The following is a 20,606-nucleotide window of genomic DNA, read 5'->3' as shown; positions in this document are numbered from 1 at the left end:
CTACCCACAACACTGAGAAGCTATTCATGTAAAGATAACAGATTATGGTTTGCGTAGTACAAATGAAATACAAACACTATTATAAACAAACACATTTTTTCCTGATTTCTTTCTTGAAAAATTATCTTGGAAGCTTGCCAAACAAATTCATGAGTGTGCATCCCAATAACCCATGGGCCTTTGTCAAAAGTAGTGCACTAAATAGGGAATTGAGTGCCATTTGGGACGAAACCCATGAGTGGCTTAGTGAAGACAACACAGCTAATCGTTGAATACATTTCTCATGTTGTTCGGATTATTCAACCGTTATCATATTTCATCGGATCACAGATTGGCCGCTTATTAAATCCCCTTCCGAAGCAGATGCAATATGTACGCCCCACGCCCCAAATGGCACCCTATTCCCTATGTAGTACACTACTTTTGACCAGAGCCCTATAGGGAATAGGGTGCCATTTGGAACACATTCAGTGTCTGTGTACAATCCATAAAGCAAGTGCAAAAAATGTACCACAACCAGATGAATCTAAGAGCAAACTGTGATAGTTTTACATAATTCCTATTTATTTAACAACAGAAAAAAAAGACAGCTATTCATTATGAAGAAATGTTTTGTGGCCCCTTTAATTTCTCATCTAAATAGCAACTTTCTTTCTCCAGATGTTTTGACTGTCTCTACCAGACCGAAACAGCTCTGGATTCATAATCGCTGTCGACTGACATGATGCATGCACACATTTCTGCTGCTCACAATCCCTGAGAAACATTACAGACAAACCAAATTACTAGGCCCTGAATATACAGAGTACTGACTGAGACAGCCTCATATACAAGTAATGCATGTCCTGACCCCTGACCTTCTCAGTCTAGTGACATATCTACAGTGTGTTCAATGTTACAACTCCCGTAGGGCTTCGTAGCAGTACATAGACACAAGCCAGGGCTTTATCAGGAATGGTGGAAGATATTAGTTATTCTGATTGATTTGGAGGCTTTGCTTTGCAAACATCCTCTGTTGTGACAGTACAGGACGGCCTCGGCCCAGACATGCAGACGCTGTTACCCCTAAATGACATTTCCTAATATGTCTGCAGCTGGGTTTTAGAGAGCACCGCACCCTTGACTTGAATATCAATCTAACAATTAGGGAAACACAGATCCACATTCAGGGGCCCTCCCTCCATCCCCCTTTCTCTCCATCCATCCCTCCTCCTCTCGGTCCCCCTGCTGTTCTGGTGAAGGAATTCTTCATAACCTGAGATGGGAAGATTAATTAAGATTATCAGGTGCTGTGGCCCCTGCTCCCTATGTGTTTACTCTGCATTTGGCCCTTATAGGGATAGCAAACACATATCGCTGCTTCTTATTTGAGGACAATTGCTGCTGATGAGGAAGGGGAGATAAGGGGATCACTAGGGAGGAAATGGTGCTAGCTCCGAGTTCTTTCTTTCTCTAGACCCAGTGGGAGGCTAGTGTGAGGCTCCTGGGTAAAGCTTGAATAACAAATGAGTTTTGCTGTGGATTTGGCTAATCATCCTAACTGTGCCCTGCCTGCCTAGGCTGAAGCCCCCCCCCCCCCCCCCCCCCAAATCTCATACTTATCACAGAGCAAAGTCCAAGCACTTGAACTGCAGACCCCTGTCCCTAATTAAGGACAACTGCAAATGAAAAGCAGCTGGCTGTAATTACATAATTAAAGTGGCTTTTGGGGGGAAAGAAGCATAATTTCTGCAGCCATTGCCATAAATCTTGTGCTGTCTGAGCCCATACTTTTAACATGAACTTTTCCCAGCAGGTTAATGCATTACTCATAGAAAAAACACAGTATCCCTTTGTATTTTGGTTGAACCTGCTTAATAACAAAGAGTAAGTTGGGCGGTCGGGAGGTGGGCCGGGCAGGGAGGGAGCTATCTCTACCCATGAATGACTCAGATAGTTTCTACAGCACGGTGCACTGACACCTTCACTTAGCTCCATCTGTGAACTTCTTCCCCCCCTGTTTTAACACAAGTCGGGTCTGCTTTTTGACTGGACATGCTATGTGCACCAGTGAAAACCTCACTTATAATAATACTGAGTTGCCTGTATAAAGCATGTAACAAAGATTTGAGCTTCATAAAACACATATTGAATTACAGTCGGGTTAGAAGAATTGTTTACTTTTTTTATAAGTATGAATGGGAAAATTAAATCTCAAGTTGTTTCTGTAATGTCCATTGATTAAAATGTTTTAATAACAAATAATTAAATGCTTGCCACTAATGTGGCAGATTTTTTTTTAAAGTTTCTAATTTTATAATTACTCACTAAAACCCCTAAAGGGAACATTTGGTTTTACTTTCGATAATTCGGATGAAACCAAAGTCCAGGATAACTTTTCCCCTAGAAACACTAGAACCACCAGCTAGCAGAACTGCAATTAAGCAATTATGACCATTTCACAGAATAAGCTATAAACACCTCTAAGTGTATTGTGAATGGGCCTCTGCACGTTCCGACAGCCCTAACGCACGATCTTTTGTCAGCCTCTCTCCAGAATGATTAATAGTTAAATTTTTCCAAATTATTTAGACACACAAATAATTTCATACAACGAGGGGCTATTAGCACATCTTGTAATAGACATGTTACTATGATGAAAGCTTTAATTTGTTTTTGGAGCACTTAAAGGGTTAGAAAAGCCACTCCGCTCCCCATCATCAATCATGTGTCACTTAACCGAAGTGTTATATTATGGGAGTAATGAAAATACGCTCAACTTTAAATGGATGCAGTTGGACAGCTGGCTTCCCCTGGCTTTGAATCCCTGCTTACTGTTTTCACTGTAAAGACAATTACACATAGTCCTCTGGTACATGACTTGTCCAGTCAGACATGAAGGATATTATTGGCACCAAGCACAACTGCTATTATGCTAGCTGTCAGACAGACGTAATTGAAAAGGAAAGTGTAGTTTCGCAGGAAGAAAAATATCTGATGTATGGTGGTTCGTATAGCTTATGTTGTGATTAGCCAAGAAGTCTGAGTAGGTCAACAAATGAGACATAATGCTCTTCCTCTTTTTTTAATTATTAATTTAAAAAAAAACTTAAATATTAGCTAGACAATACAGTATTGTTTAGGGGCAGAGTGGATAAATATTCAGAATATCCAAATATCTTTGGGCACAAATATGCCATGGTAGACAAATATATATATATATAACGGTGACTTGTTTGTCTTCCAAAATGTGACCTCTGACAGTTAGTTTTGTTGACCTCTTCAAAAGGACCTCACATTTGTCATGATATTGATATGTCTGAATAAAGTGAGGTGCTACTTTTGAGGCAAAGTGGGGTGAGATTTCTCTCCGGAATATAAAAGACAGAATTATCAGTGTTGCATCATGCATTGATATATTCATGAAATTGAACACTGCCCCAATACCCACTTCTAAACACACAGATGTTCATAGGCGGATCATATTCAGAAGGAAAGTAAATCTCTGGGGAAAAGACATGAAGTAAATGGTGTGCAGTTCAAGGGATTATAAGAATCGTAGCTGTTTAAGGTTTTAACTCTGCTGTCATCCATGACCAATATAAGTAGTGCCCTAAACAGTGCACTACTTTAGACCAGGGCCCTGGTCAAAAGGATTACACTACATAGGGAATAGGGTACCATTTGGGGAAAAAGTCAATGATTTCCTTTGGCTCTTTGTCTGCGTGTTTTCTATTCCCTCAGCATGCATAGCCTACCCACAGTTGTAGGTGATGTTATTTCTATTGGAAAGCTGTTCAAAAAGGTGGCTCAGCCAAGGACAAGGCTACGAGGGAATCCTATATTAAAGGTAATCATGGTGGCAAGGGCAAAATGTGAAGCAGATTTCCACTTATTTACTTTACGTTACTTTGTGACTTTAAACAGCGTCAGACCAATTACAAGCGCAATGCAAGTTCTCCCTTATGGAACGGCACGGCACGGTGCTGTGGCTGGACGCCGTTCACTCAGTTTACTCTCTCGGTTCACTCGGTCTCTCTCTCCCGGACTGCCGGTGTACTGTAAATGAGTTTTCTGGATGAGGTAGAGCTGTTTTTGTAACCACGCTTGTTGACGCGTTTCCGTGCTGCCATTGCGGAGGACCTGATTGGGACCATGAGTGTTCCAGCAACGGCATTCGTTTTCAGAGCCCTGACAGACTTCAGGGTTAAGATGTTCCGAATTAGATTTGAATTACAACCACTAAATGCCCCTGTCACAGCGTGTTATGGCTGACACTACCCATGTGCGTTCGGCTGACTCAGGTCTTATAGGAAGGCCCACAGTTAAAACAAAGGCATACTCCAAAAGGCATAGCCCCTAAAATTGTCACTGTGTAAAATGGTAATAGAGAGGTATTTCTCAGATCACAATCCTAATCCTCACACAGCCCCCACAGCCTTAGCTGGGAAAATAGGCCCTACAATCCTGGGTGGAACGTTTCCAGAGAAGGAGGTTTTTTAAGATAAAAGCAAATAGAATTAGTTTGATCTTTAGAAGCTTTTTGCTGTTTTGATTTTGAGAACCAAGTGTAAAAGAAAGAAGATGTTTTAAAAAAAACATATGAATGTTGTTATTTGCCATTGAATTTGAGATGGGTACTTTTCTTTTGATGCTCTTAGTGCACTAAAGACTTAGCTAACAATACAAGAGGAGAAGAACATTTCATTTAGTATAATTAAAAACTTTAGTCAATTTAACGAAAACAACACACACAAATAAACAACAGAAATGGCCTTAATTTATTAACAAGGTAAAAAAACAAATATACAAAAAAAATGATAAGATTCAATAATAACAACAAAAATCTGAACCATCAATCTGGCCAGACTGCAACACAACTTTCCCCTATCTCTTCATGTCCTGTCATGATGAGAGGCCTGTCACGATGAGAGACTACGCCGCTCTTTGACACAGAGCCATACACACACAACTCTCTCAAAGTGAAGATCTTTCAAGATGGAGCTAAATCACTCTGCTTCAGCTCAGCTCAGCATCTAGCTACAGATGTTTAAACTCCAGCTCCCTGACAACGTAATTGGCCCAGGGCTATACACAGGGGGAAGAAGCAGGTATCCTTAAACAACAGTCAAAGTCTCCCAGAAAAAAAATGAAAGGATGAAGAAATAAATTAAAATTCTTGCGTGAAATGGTGAAAATAAACAGTGTGCCTGAGCTGGCATCAACAATCCAAAGAGCAGACTCTGCAGAGTCTCAGGCCTCAGGACTCCCAACAAAGACACAGTATGGGCCCCCTTCTCTCACACTCTCTCTCTCATGTTCCCTCCATCGCTAGTGACAGCCCAGGTGTGAAAAGTTCACCTTTGCCAAGAAGTCTCCTGCTCTACCTCCCACCCCCCCCCCCCCCCCCCCCCCACCACTCCCTCTTAAAGTAGGCCTTTTAAAGCGTCACTCCTCTTAAGTCGCCAGCTCAGAAACAGAGGTGTTTTATACACACTAAAGGAGAGCAGAGGTTACTGAAGCTGAATTACCAGTTGAGAATACGAAGAAAAACTGCAAAACAACTTTATTGTTTGATTGGCATTGCACGGTATGAATAAAATAATGAAATGTCCCTTATCTCTGCCAATGGGACATTAAAACGGGGGTAAGAAATTCAAGTATTTACGTCGTTGCATAAGGCTTTAAGAGTTATTGTTTTCCTCTAGTTCATCGGTTTGGAGACCAATTTGGTTTCATTCGTGTTTATGATGGCTCTCAAGAGCTCTGATGTAATTCAACTCTAAAACACGGCTCCAGCAACACCTCGTTACTACCTCAGGTAACCCTCCCTTTACCCCTGCCCCCCCTTACCCCTGCCCCTCTGCCCCCTAACCCTCAAGGTGCCAATTTAATGAGGAAAACATAGGACCCACTTCTCAAATGCAGAGACCCCCCCACCAACACTGCACCCCAACGCTGACCCTGAGAGAGCTACCTCCCACACCTCCTCTATCCTCCCTCCCATTTAGAAGGGTACATTACATACAGCAAGTGCAAATTAGGTTACTCAGAAATATACACAGAGTAAGGGCCTCATGGATTTCTCTCCAACTCTGGTGAAACATGTTTAACAAAACAGTTACTGAGCTTAACGCGCGGCAGCTATTATCAGGGGTGGGATTAGCCAGGGATTGGGCCAGTCATAAATATATCACAGCTTCATTAAGTTAAAACACCACAGGACAACACTGTACCATAACATACAGCTAAATGGATGAGACGGTCCAAGTCAAGGAAGGAAAGGTATGGGCCCTGGCTAGAACTAGTGCATTATAAAGAGAATAGGGTGCCATTTGGGACAAAGCCATGGAGTGCAGGCGGGCAGGAGGTGTGTTGTAGGGGAGCCATGGAGTTTCAGGGCTGCAAAGTAATTCCCATCTGAAAGCACTTCATTAAGGCCTGAGCCGTGCACCCCACCCCTGCCCTCCTCACCCCCTGGCCGCTCCAAACAGGTATTAAACAATTGAAGTCGTGAGTGGAGAGGGGAGCCCTTGAGCCCTGAGTGGAGAGGGGTGAGTGAATTTGCTGAAAATGGGTCTGATTTTGCCTGTTTGTGCCTGATCATCTCACCTTACATTGTTGTTGGAGAGCTGGGGTCGGCCAAATAAGATTTGATGCAGTTTAGGAGTATTGTATAAACAACCAATTGGGAGTTTAGAGGGATTATTTTGTCTGAAACAATTCATCTTGATATCCTGCATTTTTTAAAGTGGGGAGTGGAAAACAACAACAACGAAATGGAGACCAGTCAAGGCCAGCTGTTTGAAAACTCAAACTTGGTGTGAGCACTGAGGGTTGAAACACATTATATTTGTCAAAACAACTAAAGGTTTTGGGTAAAGTGCATCAAATTGGTATTGTGTTTTTCAGTTCTTCTGGTCATGTTGCACCACCACCATTCTCACAGTTGATTTTGAAGAAGTGTTCAGTATCCTCTTTCAAATTCACATCCCAGCATTCCAAGCACTTTTCAACCCTCCAAAAATCTGTATAGTTAGGATTATTGGAATAACTGTTTGCTATACCCATTCAATATGGTTGTAATTGTACACTCTACCTTGGTTCATCAAATGAGCAGCAATAATGGAACAAATTCCTACCCTGAGTGATGATATTACCTGCATAGCAACAGTCAAAGCCCTCACGCAGCAACTGCACCCACCCACAGCAAATCAATCCAGTACTTCAGTGTGTACAGGCCAACATGGAACTCTCTACAGTAAGGAAAATTTGACTCTAATAATACTGTAATTTTATACACAGGATTATTTTTCTTTCAAATAATGTATGTGTCATGTTAGACTCCCCAGTGAGAGGCACTTCAGTGTGTATCTGTGTCTGGCCAGCAAAAAATCTATCCCAGGTTGGCTCTCTCTCTCTTCCCACTAAAATGCATGGTTCTTAAAAAGAAAAATACATAGAGAGGAGGCTTGGATATCAGATTATCATCAAGTAGCACCAGATCCCTGGTATTTTGTAGAAGATTTTGGTATTAAATCTCTGCTTCAAAGTAACTAATTACGCTAAGTCCTGATTTCATGGTCACAGCTGTGTTGCATTACCAATCACAACAACTATACATAGACATCTGTGGTTTTCTCCCTCTGCTAGGCCAAGGAGGAGATGTTGTGGCTTATCTCTGTGGTATCGATGTCACTGAAGCCCTGTCTGCATCCCAAATGGCAACCTATTGCCTACACAGTTCACTACTTTTGACCAGAGCAATAAGGGCCCTGGTCAAAAGTAGTGCCCCGTGTAGGGAGTAGGGTGTCATTGGGAACGCAACCCAGAAAGCCTGGGCAGAACCATCCAGACTGACTGATCACTCTCCCAAATGATGAATTGCCAGATTCAGTCAAAGTCAAATAACAGACAGAGTAGACAGTCAAGGCAGGGCCATATTGTTTCGTTCCATCCTTGCATGGATTGGCTTCAGAACTGCATGGAGGATGAAGACTGGAAACTCAAAGGCAACTGCTTTCCTTCCATACTTCTCTCAAGGTTCTAGATATTCCGAATATTCTAGAGTTACCAGGAGCTAGAGGTTGAGCATACTGCCCCTCACATGATACGCAGACAAAACTTGAAGTTATCAGCCCTCAATTCAAACAGACACTTAAATCAATGTGGTGTAGCATTTGATTTCACTTCTGTTCTAATGCATGCCTGGTGATGATACTGTGGCTGTAAAATACCACGCATAATCAAGATAATATTGCTAATGCCTAATAATTCTAATATAATGGAAACATAAGGTCAGTTGGCCCTGTGTTTTCAAGAAATACATACGTTTGTGTGTAAAAATGTATGACTGCCACAGAAACAAATATGTCTGCAGCAAAATGTATGTGAGAGAGAGAGGGAGAAAAAGAGAGTGCATGTGTACTGGGTGGACCTGTCCATCTCTCTCTCTCGATCTCTCTCACGCACACACACACGCGCACACACATTTCAACCTGGCAGTCACTGAGGGGTAACACTGGACAGGGCTCCCCAGCGACGCGGCTCTCACCGAAAGAGACAGGCGTGGCTGCTCAGCATCACTTCTGAACAAATCTATTGTTTCTGGTTAGGCTCCAGGGGTTCAACATACAGCGCCAATTACCTTCACATGAAAGGAGATGCGTTGTGAACCACTCTTAACCACAGAGACTTGGGCTGTTTTCCAAACGGCACCCAATGCACTACTTTTGACCAGAGCCCCATGGAGTAGTCAAAAGTAGGGAATAGGATGCCATTCGGGATCCAGCCGAGATGTCTTGTGAAAGAAACCACTTTTAACCACAGAGAGTTGATGTTAGGCATTAGATGCTGACCCATTCCAGTGACAGTCAGAGACACAGGGAGAGGTTGGTAGTTATCTCTCTGTGTTTGTGTGTGTGTATATATGTATTCTCTTAGCACTGGACACTATGAGAGAGAAGGGATGTAAGTTCACATAGAGGACATGGAAGGATAACCTGGGAAAGATCTTCAAGGGGAAAACTCCTTTCCTTTCGTGGGTCTCCTTCTGGAAAGACAATGCTAATCTCAATGGGACTTGCTGGTTTAAATAAAGGTTAAATTGTTCAGCTCTGTTCATACCATTGCATCTCTATAGATAATCTAACCCTTCTGTGCAGTCAGTTAGATTTTCCGACATTGGATTTTCAACTGTGGGGCTGTTCAGTGTCACAAAGGATCAGACTACAACCATTAAAACATATGCACTCTGGTTTTAAACTGTTCATATCCCCCTGCACACACACAGACACGTTACAAACCATTCATAGTACCCAATTGTTAGGTGAATCCTCATAGTTGAGCATACATAGTAAGATATTAGGTCTGGAGGGATTGCAAGGTTCAAAACACGTGCACACACACACACACACACACACACACGTGAATGTGAATATGCATGCAAATCTACATCTCCATCAGCCAAACCAATTTCATAGTTTTACACCACTGTGTTATTCACCAGCCAGCTCATATCATATTTAAACCGTACATGATTGAGTTTCCCAGTCCGATGACATATTTTTCATTATAGTCAAATGAGGGAGTCTGCGTACCTAAACACCTTCATTACAGACCAGTCATCGGGGGTCGAACGGTGGGGGCAGTTGACGTTCCGCTCGACTCAGGCCGACTAAAAACACTTATTTCAAATGGAAATATGGCAACCAGGGGCTAAAATTGTTTTTTAATTATTTTGTACCTCTCTCTCCATCTTCATCTCCATCTCTTACTTCATCCTTCTCTCATGCTGTTCAAAATGCCCTTTGTGTCCAAAACCTCATTTCAATATTTCCCAGATTGCATTTGTGCTTCATCAGAGATGGAATGAGACAGATGATGTGGAAGGAAGGGAGGGAACAGGGGGAAGCGGGGGAGGGAGGGGGAGAGAGGTGGGGGGGGTGTTGGGTCCTTCGAAAACAAACCAACTGTGATACTAAACAAATCACTAGCAGCCGAGGCCTCACTCACAGACTGTCTACATTATGTTGATTATCTCCTAAACACAGTCAGAAACCTCATTCTCTCATTTATTAGCTACAGTAACACTATAAGCAAGGCTTCTGTTATATTGTTGATTCTCATATCTTAGAGTTTTCTTTTCATCACTAACATGTTGATTATTATTACTGTAGAGAAGTACATACGTAGATTAAAGGAATAAGGAAAGGTGAAGTCAGGAATATAATAGGAATATAATATAGTATAATAATATAATATTGGACATCTAATGCACCGTTTGGTGGATGTCTAGCAACCTCTGTTGATCCAATCAATGGGATCTGGACCACGGCACCAATGCAGCCCGTCAAGATCTAAAAAAAAGAATGAAGAAAATAATAAAGAGCAACGAAAGAGGGATTTTGATTAAATACAATGCATGTTACGGTCACCACCAAAACTATTGGCACCATTGATAAAGATTAGCAAAAAAAAAATACAAATGCCGCGTTTTATTGGGAAAGAAATGGGAAATGATATTATATTATTATATTAGAAAGAGATGTTGTTTAACAAGAGGAAAAAAAACTCTAAAAGACAGGTGTTAAAATTATTGGCACCCCGAAATATTCTTATAAATAACATTTAAAAAAATAATAATCTGCATTTGGGTCATTCACTGAAATGAGTGTATTTTACATCCCTTTGATATTTTATGTAGAAAATGTGTCTTTTAAAATAAACCACATGGAGAATTCAATAAATCCGATTTTTTTTATATGAATAAAGGTTTGCTAAAATGCCAAAAATGCAGCTTTTTGACATGTCCCTCCGTCAAACCTCTGTCACTTCTAGGAAGGATTCAACACACTTCATCCTAAAATTATAAAGCCCTAGTTATTTTGAAGATTATTATTTATTTAATGTGACTGGTCAGTCTCTCATTCTATGGTCAACCCAGTTATGTGAATTTAAGTATTTTTTCAAAATATTCCTTAAAAAACTATTTTGCAAGATAAACATTGCACATCTAAAAGTCAAATCAAAGTGTAAATGCAGGTGAGGTGGTTTTACTCTTTTTGGCAATTTTTGGGTGGAAAACTGAGTGGGTCGAGCGTAACACATCAACCCTGTTATCCATAGATTGACAGGCTATACATGTTTTATTAATTAAATGTTTTGTGAAGCTTGCATTCAGTTGCCTCTCTCCCTGTTGCACACAACAAGCTTTCATTTCTGTCTGATTTAAAAGGAAATCGTCAACCCTGTTATGGTCAACCCTGTTACTTTAGTATTTTTTTTATTTAACTTCTTGAGATGGCAGAACGTGTTATTTATTAAGTTGAACATGTTCTCTTTATGACAGAATGTTAAAATGAGGTGAAGTCAAAATGTTATCGAATTACACTTCTCAAAAGGCACTGAATTAACATGAAACTTTTTATAGTTAATCTCATTGTACTGGAACTGTACTGTGTGGCCTTCCATGGGTTCCTGTTTCACTGTGGTATAAAATCGAGGTAACTCGCATGTAAAATCCCTTTGTTATCCATCACTAGGCAAAGAACTCACAAATGAAGAGACAAATGGTTGTTGACTTTCATAAATCAGGCAATGGGTACAAAAAAACACCACTATTAGGGCAACAGTAAAGACGTTTAAAACTACTGGAACAGTGGTAAACATGCCTGGTAAAGGATGCACGTGTATCTTGTCCCCACGCACAAAGAGGAAGATGGATCAAAAGGTAAAAACTTGATCGCAAGTGGATCTTCCACCAAGACGATGACCTCAAGCACACATCAAGATCAACAAAGAAATTGTTAATTGACCACGAAATCAACATTTTGCAATGGCCATCTCAGTCTGCGGATTTGAACCCCATTGAAAACCTGTGGTTTGAATTGAGGGCAGTCCATGAACACAGACAGTAGAATATCAAGGATCTGAAGGGATTCTGTATAGACAAATGGTCCAAGATCCCTTGCAATGTGTTGCCTAAACACTATAGAAAAAGGTTAAGTGCTGTTGTCCTCACAAGGAAGTATTTGAAGCAAGGAAGTGCATGAAGTATTAAAAACAGGAGAGCCAATAATTTTGACACCAATCTTTTTTTAGATATTTTTAAATGACTTGGTAAAGAAAATGTTTCTCTCTGATAAATTGTATTAGTATAAAATAATATGTTAACATTTTTGGGAGCATAAAGCTCAGTGTTTGTTTTATTTACTTTATACATTTTTTGGTTCATCTTTATCAAGGGTGTGTAACGGTTGTCGTAGGTGGAAGAAGAAGAAGAGGACCAAGGTGCAGCGTGGTACGTGTTCATGGTAGATTTAATAAAGAAACTGACCACTAGAACAAAAAAACAACAAACCGGAACAAACGAAACAGTTCTGTCTGGTGCAGAAACACAAAGACAGAAAACAACTACCCACAAATCATAATGGGAACACAGGCTACCTAAGTATGGTTCTCAATCAGAGACAACGACAGCTGCCTCTGATTGGGAACCATACCAGGCCAAAAGCAGAAGTACAAAACATAGAAGAAAAACATTGAATGCCCACCCCAACTCACGCCCTGACCAAGCTAAAACAGAGACATAAAAAAGGAATTAAGGTCAGGACGTGACAGGGTGCCAATCATTTTGGAGGTTATTGTACAGATGGATGCTTATGTACGATGGAAGACAAAAAACTGTTGACTACAATGCAATGTATCTTCTGGTTAAAGTGGCACTCTAACTTTTTTGGGTGACTTGACCAAATTGACATAGAAATGTGAGTTATAAATCTATCATTCTACTTGAAAGCAAGTCTATGAAGCGATATATCTGTTATATGTGCGCTATTTCCATGCATTCTGTTCTGAAGTTTTGTTTTGGCATCTTTTACTTTCAGTTGTGTACATCAGTTTCAAGCACCTGAAACAACAATATTTGTTCTTATGGAAAATATATTTCACAGCGGTTTTGATGGAAGAATGATTCTCTACACTATACTAGTTTATTTTGTCAGATAAACTGAAATTAGGCAAATTATACGGGTTTTAGCAACCAGGAAATGGCGGAGTGATTTATGCATAGTGCAACTTTAATTAAAGATGGAGTTTCCGTTTCTAGCTCCTAAGCAACTTAGGAAAGAAACTCATGACCATTGTTACTCTCCCTTCCGAGGGGCTACAAGGCCCTCCCCCACCCTCCGTTCAGCAAATCAGATCACGACTCTATTCTGCTCCTCCCTCCCTTTAGGCAGAAACTCAAACAGGAAGTAACCGTGCTAAATGAATATAGCCTCGAAGCACTCACTTCTTTCATCATGAAGTGCTTTGAGATGCTAGTTAAGGATCATATCACCTCCACCATACTTGCCCCCCTAGACCCACTTCAATTTGCATACCGCCCCAAAAGATCCACAATCGCCATAGCGATTGCCCTATCCCATCTGGACAAGAGGAATACCTATGTAAGAATGCTGTTCATAAACATCACTGCTCTAGAGGAGATCTGCATGGAGGAATGGGCCAAAATACCAGCAACAGTGTGTGAAAACCTTGTGAAGACTTACAGAAAACGTTTGACCTCTGTCGTTGCCAACAAAGGGTATATAAAAAAGTATTGAGATAAACTTTTGTTATTGACCAAATACTTATTTTTCCACCATAATTTGCAAATTAATTAATTAAAAATCCTACAATATGATTTTCTGGATTTTTTTTCTCATTTTGTCTGTCATAGTTGAAGTGTACCTATGATGAAAATTACAGGCCTCTATCATCTTTTTATGTGGGAGAACTTGCACAATTGGTGGCTGACTAAATACATTTTTGCCCCACTGTATAGCTCAGCCTTCAACACCATGGTACCCTCCAAGCTCATCATTAAGCATGGGGTCCTTGGTTCTGAACCTGGGTCTGACTGTTAAATAGCCATCACTATCAATCAAATGTATTTATAAAGTCATTTTTCAATTCCTGACAAGTAAAAATCCCCCCAAAAACTTTTCGGGTAGCCTTCCACAAGCATCCCACATTAAGTTTGGTGAATTTTGGCCCATTCCTCCTGACAGAGCTGAGTCAGGTTTGTAGGCCTCCTTGCTTGCACACGCTTTTTCAGTTCTGCCCACAAAATTTCTATAGGATTGAGGTCAGGGCTTTGTGATGGCCACTCCAATACCTTAACCTTGTTGTCCTTAAGCCATTTGCCACAACTTTGGAAATATGCTTGGGGTCATTGTCCATTTGGAAGAACCATTTGCGACCAAGCTTTAACTGATGTCTTGAGAAGTTGCTTCAATATATCCACATAATTTCCCTTTCTCATGATGCCATCTATTTTGTGAAGTGCACAAGTACCTCCTGCAGCTAAGCACCCCCAAAACATGATGCTGCCACCCCCGTGCTTCACGGTTGGGATGGTGTTCTTCGGCTTGCAAGCATCCCCCTTTTTCCTCCAAACATAACAATGGTCATTATGGCCAAACAGTTCTATTTTTGTTTCATCAGACCAGAGGACATTTTTCCAAAAAGTATGATCTTTGTCCCCATGTGCAATTGCAAACTGTAGTCTGGCTTTTTTAAATGTCAGTTTTGGAGCAGTGGCTTCTTCCTTGATAAGCGGCAGGTTATGGTTATGGTTTCAGGTTATGTAGATGTAGGACTCATTTTACTGTGGCTATGGATACTTTTGTACCTGTTTCCTCCAGCATCTTCACAAGGTCCTTTGCTGTTGTTCTGGGATTGATTTGTACTTTTCGCAACAAACTACGTTCATCTCTAGGAGACAGAACGCGTCTCCTTCCTGACCGGTATAATGGCTTCGTGTTCCAATGGTGTTTATACTTGCATACTGTTGTTTGTACAGATGACCGTGGTACCTTCAGGCGTTTGGAAATTGCTCCTAAGGATGAACCAGACTTGTGGAGGTCTACAATAATTTTCCTGAGGTCTTGGCTGATTTCTTTTGATTTTCCCATGATGTCAAGCAAAGAGGCACCGAGTTTGAAGGTAGGCCTTGAAATACATCCACAGGTATACCTCAAATTGACTCAAATGATGTCAATTAGCCTATCAGAAGCTTCTAAAGCCATGACATAATTTTCTGGAATTTTCCAAGCTGTTTAAAGGCACAGTCAACTTAGTGTATGTAAACTTCTGACCCACTGGAATTGTGATACAGTGAATTATAAGTGAAATAATCTGTCTGTAAACAATTGTCGGAAAAATGACTTGTGTCATGTACAAAGTTGATGACCTAACCGACTTGCAAATACTATAAAATTTGCAAGTCGGTTATTTGTGGTGTAGTTGAAAACCGAGTTTTAATGACTCCAATGTAAATGTATGTAAACTTCCGACTTCAACTGTATGTGTATGTGACCAATACAATTTGATTTGATTGACAACATGCTTACTTTTTTTTGTCCTGCTGAGACCAAGGTCTCTTTTACAGATGAGCCCGGTAAACACCTACATATACACACATCAATATACAAATCAATCCATGAAAAGCAAAACACAATCATAGAAAACAAACACATTCTTCAGTAAAAAAAAGTCCTCAAAAAGGTCCTTGAATTGCCTTAAAAAAGGGCCAGCCTACTTTCTGATGCAGAATGCAGTGATGTGTACTGAACCCATCGCCTGTAATAAAGTCAATGGTGTCCAATGGCGGCAATACAGTGGCAGCTGCATTCATATAGACAATATCGCCAGTCTATAACTGGTATGAATGTCGACTGAATGACATGGGCAAATAAAGTGCTAACCTAGTCCCAGTCTAATCTAATCTGTTATTCACCCCGGTCTCCACCTACTCATTTAAAACTAGACACACACTGCAACACCTAGTATTTTTTAACACCAAGTGTAAAGATCCTCACAAACACACACACAAAAGTGCACACACACACACACAAACACCCCGTCTACCCATCCACACACATACTTTAAAAATCCTCATCTTGCCATGCATAATGAGAGGAGTGTGATTTCCATAAAGCAACCCATCCATCCTCCACCCTGGCCTGTGAAATACAAAGCCAAAAGCCCACAGCAGCACCAGTCAGTATTATGCTGCTAACAAGTCACTTCCTAATGGGACCTTACAGTGGCGAGGCAGCATGCAGGGCTAAGTGACTGTTAGTTCTAACGCCCCATTATCACTGTGGCCAATGGAGATAATCCCCTATGGGACCTCCCATTCAGATGCAGGCAGTATATTCACAAACCTCCTTCCCTCCCTCCCTTACAGTGAGTGACACAGTCATCCACAGCCACAACGAGGCTGCTTAAATCACACAAGCACTCCATTAGGTCCCTAGTCAAAAGTAGTGCACTATATAGAATAGGGTGCCATTTGGGACACAGCCGTAGTAAGTAGGTCGATTTTATTTGCTGGCTTCAAATTCTGTAGGAAAAGCCTCTTCCCCCAGATACATAGCTGCCCCTGAAGCCCCGCTAATGACATCTCATATATATCTTTTTCATTCTAGCAACAGAAGACAACACATAATGATGCTGTTCAAAAAAATGTCTCCTCCAGTTATTTACTTTTGAAATACACATTATGTGCACAAACACAACAATTACTCTAATATAGCGTGTCTCATAGTTCCAGTTGGAGGTTATAACAGCAAAGTTTGAAGTTGCTGATCTGTCCTCCAATCTCATGTGTAACTCAACATGAGTTTGTCTAATGATAATACTGCTATTATCGCTGATTGACAGGCTGAGATGGTATAGTTTATCAATGATCCAATCACGGACAGATGGTGGGTTGACAGCACTGTTGATCGGCTGATCTCTGCCTGCCCCCTGGACTGTGTGTACACAGCACACACACACATATTTACACACACACACACACACACACACACACACACACACACACACACACACACACACACACACGCACACACATCTGCACGCAAACACACAAACGCGCAGACACACACACACTCGGCGAGAGAGAAACATACAGGTCTGGATGTGGTTAGCAGTGAGGAAGGCCAGACTCGCTGTACAGCTGAAGGGCCATCAGTAAGCCTAGGCATTAATAACCTTTTGCTGGGCTGTGTATTGTAATTGTCAGACTACAATTTACTGTTTACCCTATCCACAAAAGATAGGGGAATAAAGACAGAATAATGAGCAAGGCTGACATGTCTGTGTTTGTATCTATTCAATGTATCTGTGTACAGTGTTCGTGTGTATTCATGTGTGTGTGTTTGTGTTGGAGGGGTTCTGGCATTCAGAATGCCTTCTACGCTCAATTTGGGTTGTCGCAGCACAACCCCAGCCTTTAAGGAGAAGAGAAAAACAAGATGCCGGGGTCAGGAGGGCAAGTTGTGCAAGCGCGTTTGCTGAGTGACAGACAGTTTAGCACTATCAAGGGACCCACGTTGCAGAGGTCAGAGCAAGCTTTTGGCAAAGAAGTGAGTGGAGAAACAATGCACTCCTCCTCCCCCCTCTGCATATTTATTCGTCATCTCTTTGTTTTTACAGAGTGCAGTATAAATGGGTCAGATGACGCGGCGCGAGCCTGCACATTGTCAACACAGGTAATAAGTCACTATAACCCTCTGATTCCCACACTCAGCCCCTTCAACAAATCACACTGCCATCGAATATGACCACAGAGTAGATAACAGCACAGGGCCTTCTAGAATTTGCATTCCATATAAAAATGAAGTCTATTGTGCATCCTGAATGACACACTATTCCCCATTTAGCGTACTTACTACTTTTGGCCAGTAGGTCAAAAGGTCAAAAGTAGTGCACTATATTGGGAATGAGGTGCCTTTTGGGACGCAACTTATGACAAAAAAAAAACTATATACAGTGCCTTCAGAAAGTATTCATACCCCTTGACCCCACATTTTGTTGTGATAAAGTCTAAATTCAAAATGGATCAAATAAAATAAATTCTCACCCACATTTTTGAAGAAATCTTTGCAAATGTATCAAATTAAATATAGAAATATCTCATTTACATAAGTATTCACACCCCTGAGTCCATATGTTAGAATCAACTTTGGCAGCGATTATAGCTGTGCATCTTTCTGGGTAAGGATTTGCACACCTGGATTGTACAATATTTGCATTTTTTTATATATTTTTTATTCTTCAAGCTCTGACAAGTTAGTTGTTGATCAACTCCTGTGTATATTAGGCTTGTGTGTTAGGTTATTGTCCTGCTGAAAGGTGAATTTGTCTCCCAATGTGGATTGGAAAGCAGACTGAACCAGGTTTTCCTCTAGGATTTTGCCTATGTTTTGCCTAGCTCTATTCCGTTTATTTTTATCCCAAAAAACTCCCTAGTCCTTGCAAATGACAAGCATACCCATAACATGACGCAGCCACCACCATGCTTGAAAATATAAAGCGTGTTACTCAGTGTTGTGTTGGATTTTCCCCAAACATAACGCTTTGTATTCACGACAAAGTTAATTTCTTTGCCACGTTTCTTACAGATTGACTTTAGTGCCCTATTGCAAACAGGATGCATGTTATGTAATATTTGCAATATTTCTCTGTACAGGCTTCCTTCTTTTCACTCTGTCATTTAGGTCAGTATTGTGGAGTAACTACAATGTTGTTGATACATCCTTAGTTTTTTCCTCTCACAGACATTAAACTCTGTAACTGTTTTGAAGTCACCATTGGCTTCATGGTGAAATCCCTGCGTGTTTTCCTTCCTCTCTGGCAACGGAGTTAGGAAGGACGCCTGTATCTTTGCAGTGACTGGGTGTATTGATACACCATCCAAAGTGTAAGTAATCATTTCACTATGCTCAAATGGATATTCAATGTCTGCTTTTTTTTATTTGTACCTATCTACCAATAAGGTTGAAGTCAGAAGTTTACATACACTTAGGTTGGAGTCAAAGTAGATGTCAAAGTAGATGTCCTAACTCGTTTTTCAACCACTGCACACATTTCTTGTTTATTAACAAACTATAGTTTTGGCAAGTCGGTTAGGACATCTACTTTGTGCATGACACAAGTAATTTTCCCATCAATTGTTTACAGACAGATTATTTCACCTATAACTCATTGTATCACAATTCCAATGGGTCAGAAGTTTACATCCACTAAGTTGACTGTGCCTTTAAACAGCTTGGAAAATTCCAGAAAATTATATCATGGCTTTAGAAGCTTCTGATAGGCTAATTGACATCATTTGAGTCAATTAGAGGTGTACCTGTTGATGTATTTCAAGGCCTACCTTCAAACTCACTGCCTCGTTGCTTGACATCATGGGAAAATCAAAAGAAATCAGCACCAAAAAAATTGTAGACCTCCACAAGTCTGGTTCATCTGTACAATCAATAGTACGCAGGGATAAACACCATGGGACCACGCAGCCATCATACCACTCAGGAAGGAGACGCATTCTGTCTCCTAGAGATGAAAGTACTTAGGTGTGAAACGTGCAAATCAATCCCAGAACAACAGAAAATGACCCTGTGAAGATGTTGGAGGAAACAGGTACAAAAGTATCTATATCCACAGTAAAACGAGTCCTATATCGATGTAACCTGAAAGGCCGCTCAGCAAGGAAGAAGCCGCTGCTCCAAAACCGCCATAAAAAAAAGCCAGACTACGGTTTGCAACTGCACATGGGGACAAAGATCGAACTTTTTGGAGAAATGTCCTCTGGTCTGATGAAACAAAAATATAACTGTTTGACCATAATGACCATCGTTATGTTTGGAGGAAAAATGGAGAGGCTTGCAAGCCAAAGAACACCATCCCAAACGTGAAGGACGGGGGTGGAAGAATCATGTTGTGGGGGTGCTTTGCTGCAGGAGGGACTGGTGCACTTCACAAAATAGATGGCTTCATGAGGAATGAAAAGTATGTGGATATGTTGAAGCAACATCTCAAGACATCAGTTAAAGCTTGGTCGCAAATGGACAATGACCATACTTCCAAAGTTGTGGCAAAATGGCTTAGGGACAACAAAGTTAAGGTATTGGAGTGGCCATCACAAAGCCCTGACCTCAATCCCCATAGAAAATTTGTGGGCAGAACTGAAAAAGCGTGTGCGAGCAAGGAGGCCTACAAACCTGACTCAGTTACACCAGCTCTGTCAGGAGGAACGGGCCAAAATTCACCCAACTTATTGTGGGGAGCTTGTGGAAGGCTACCCGAAACGTTTGACCCAAGTTAAACAATTTATAGGCAATGCTACCAAATACTAATTGAGTGTATGTAAACCTCTGACCCACTGGGAATGTGATGAAAGAAATGAAAGCTGAAATAAATAATTATCTCTACTATCATTCTGGCATTTCACATTCTTAAAATAAAGTGGTGATCCTACCTGATCTAAGACAGGGAGTTTTTACTAGGATTAAATGTCAGGAATTGTGAAAAACGGAGTTTAAATGTATTTGGCTAAGGTGTATGTAAACTTACAACTTCAACTGTACGTGCCCTTCTTTGCGAGGCATTGGAAAACCTCACTGGTCTTTGTGGTTGAATCTGTGTTTGAAATTCACTGCTCGACTGAGGAACTTCACAGAAAATTGTATGTGTGGTGTACAGAGATGAGGTACTCATTAAAAACCATGTTAAACACTATTATTGCACACAGAGTGAGTCCATGCAACTTATTATGTGCATTGTTAAGCACA

This window comes from Oncorhynchus mykiss, chromosome 19 (assembly GCF_013265735.2).
Source record: "Oncorhynchus mykiss isolate Arlee chromosome 19, USDA_OmykA_1.1, whole genome shotgun sequence".
Taxonomy (NCBI): domain Eukaryota; kingdom Metazoa; phylum Chordata; class Actinopteri; order Salmoniformes; family Salmonidae; genus Oncorhynchus; species Oncorhynchus mykiss.
This window is presented reverse-complemented; position numbering follows the sequence as displayed.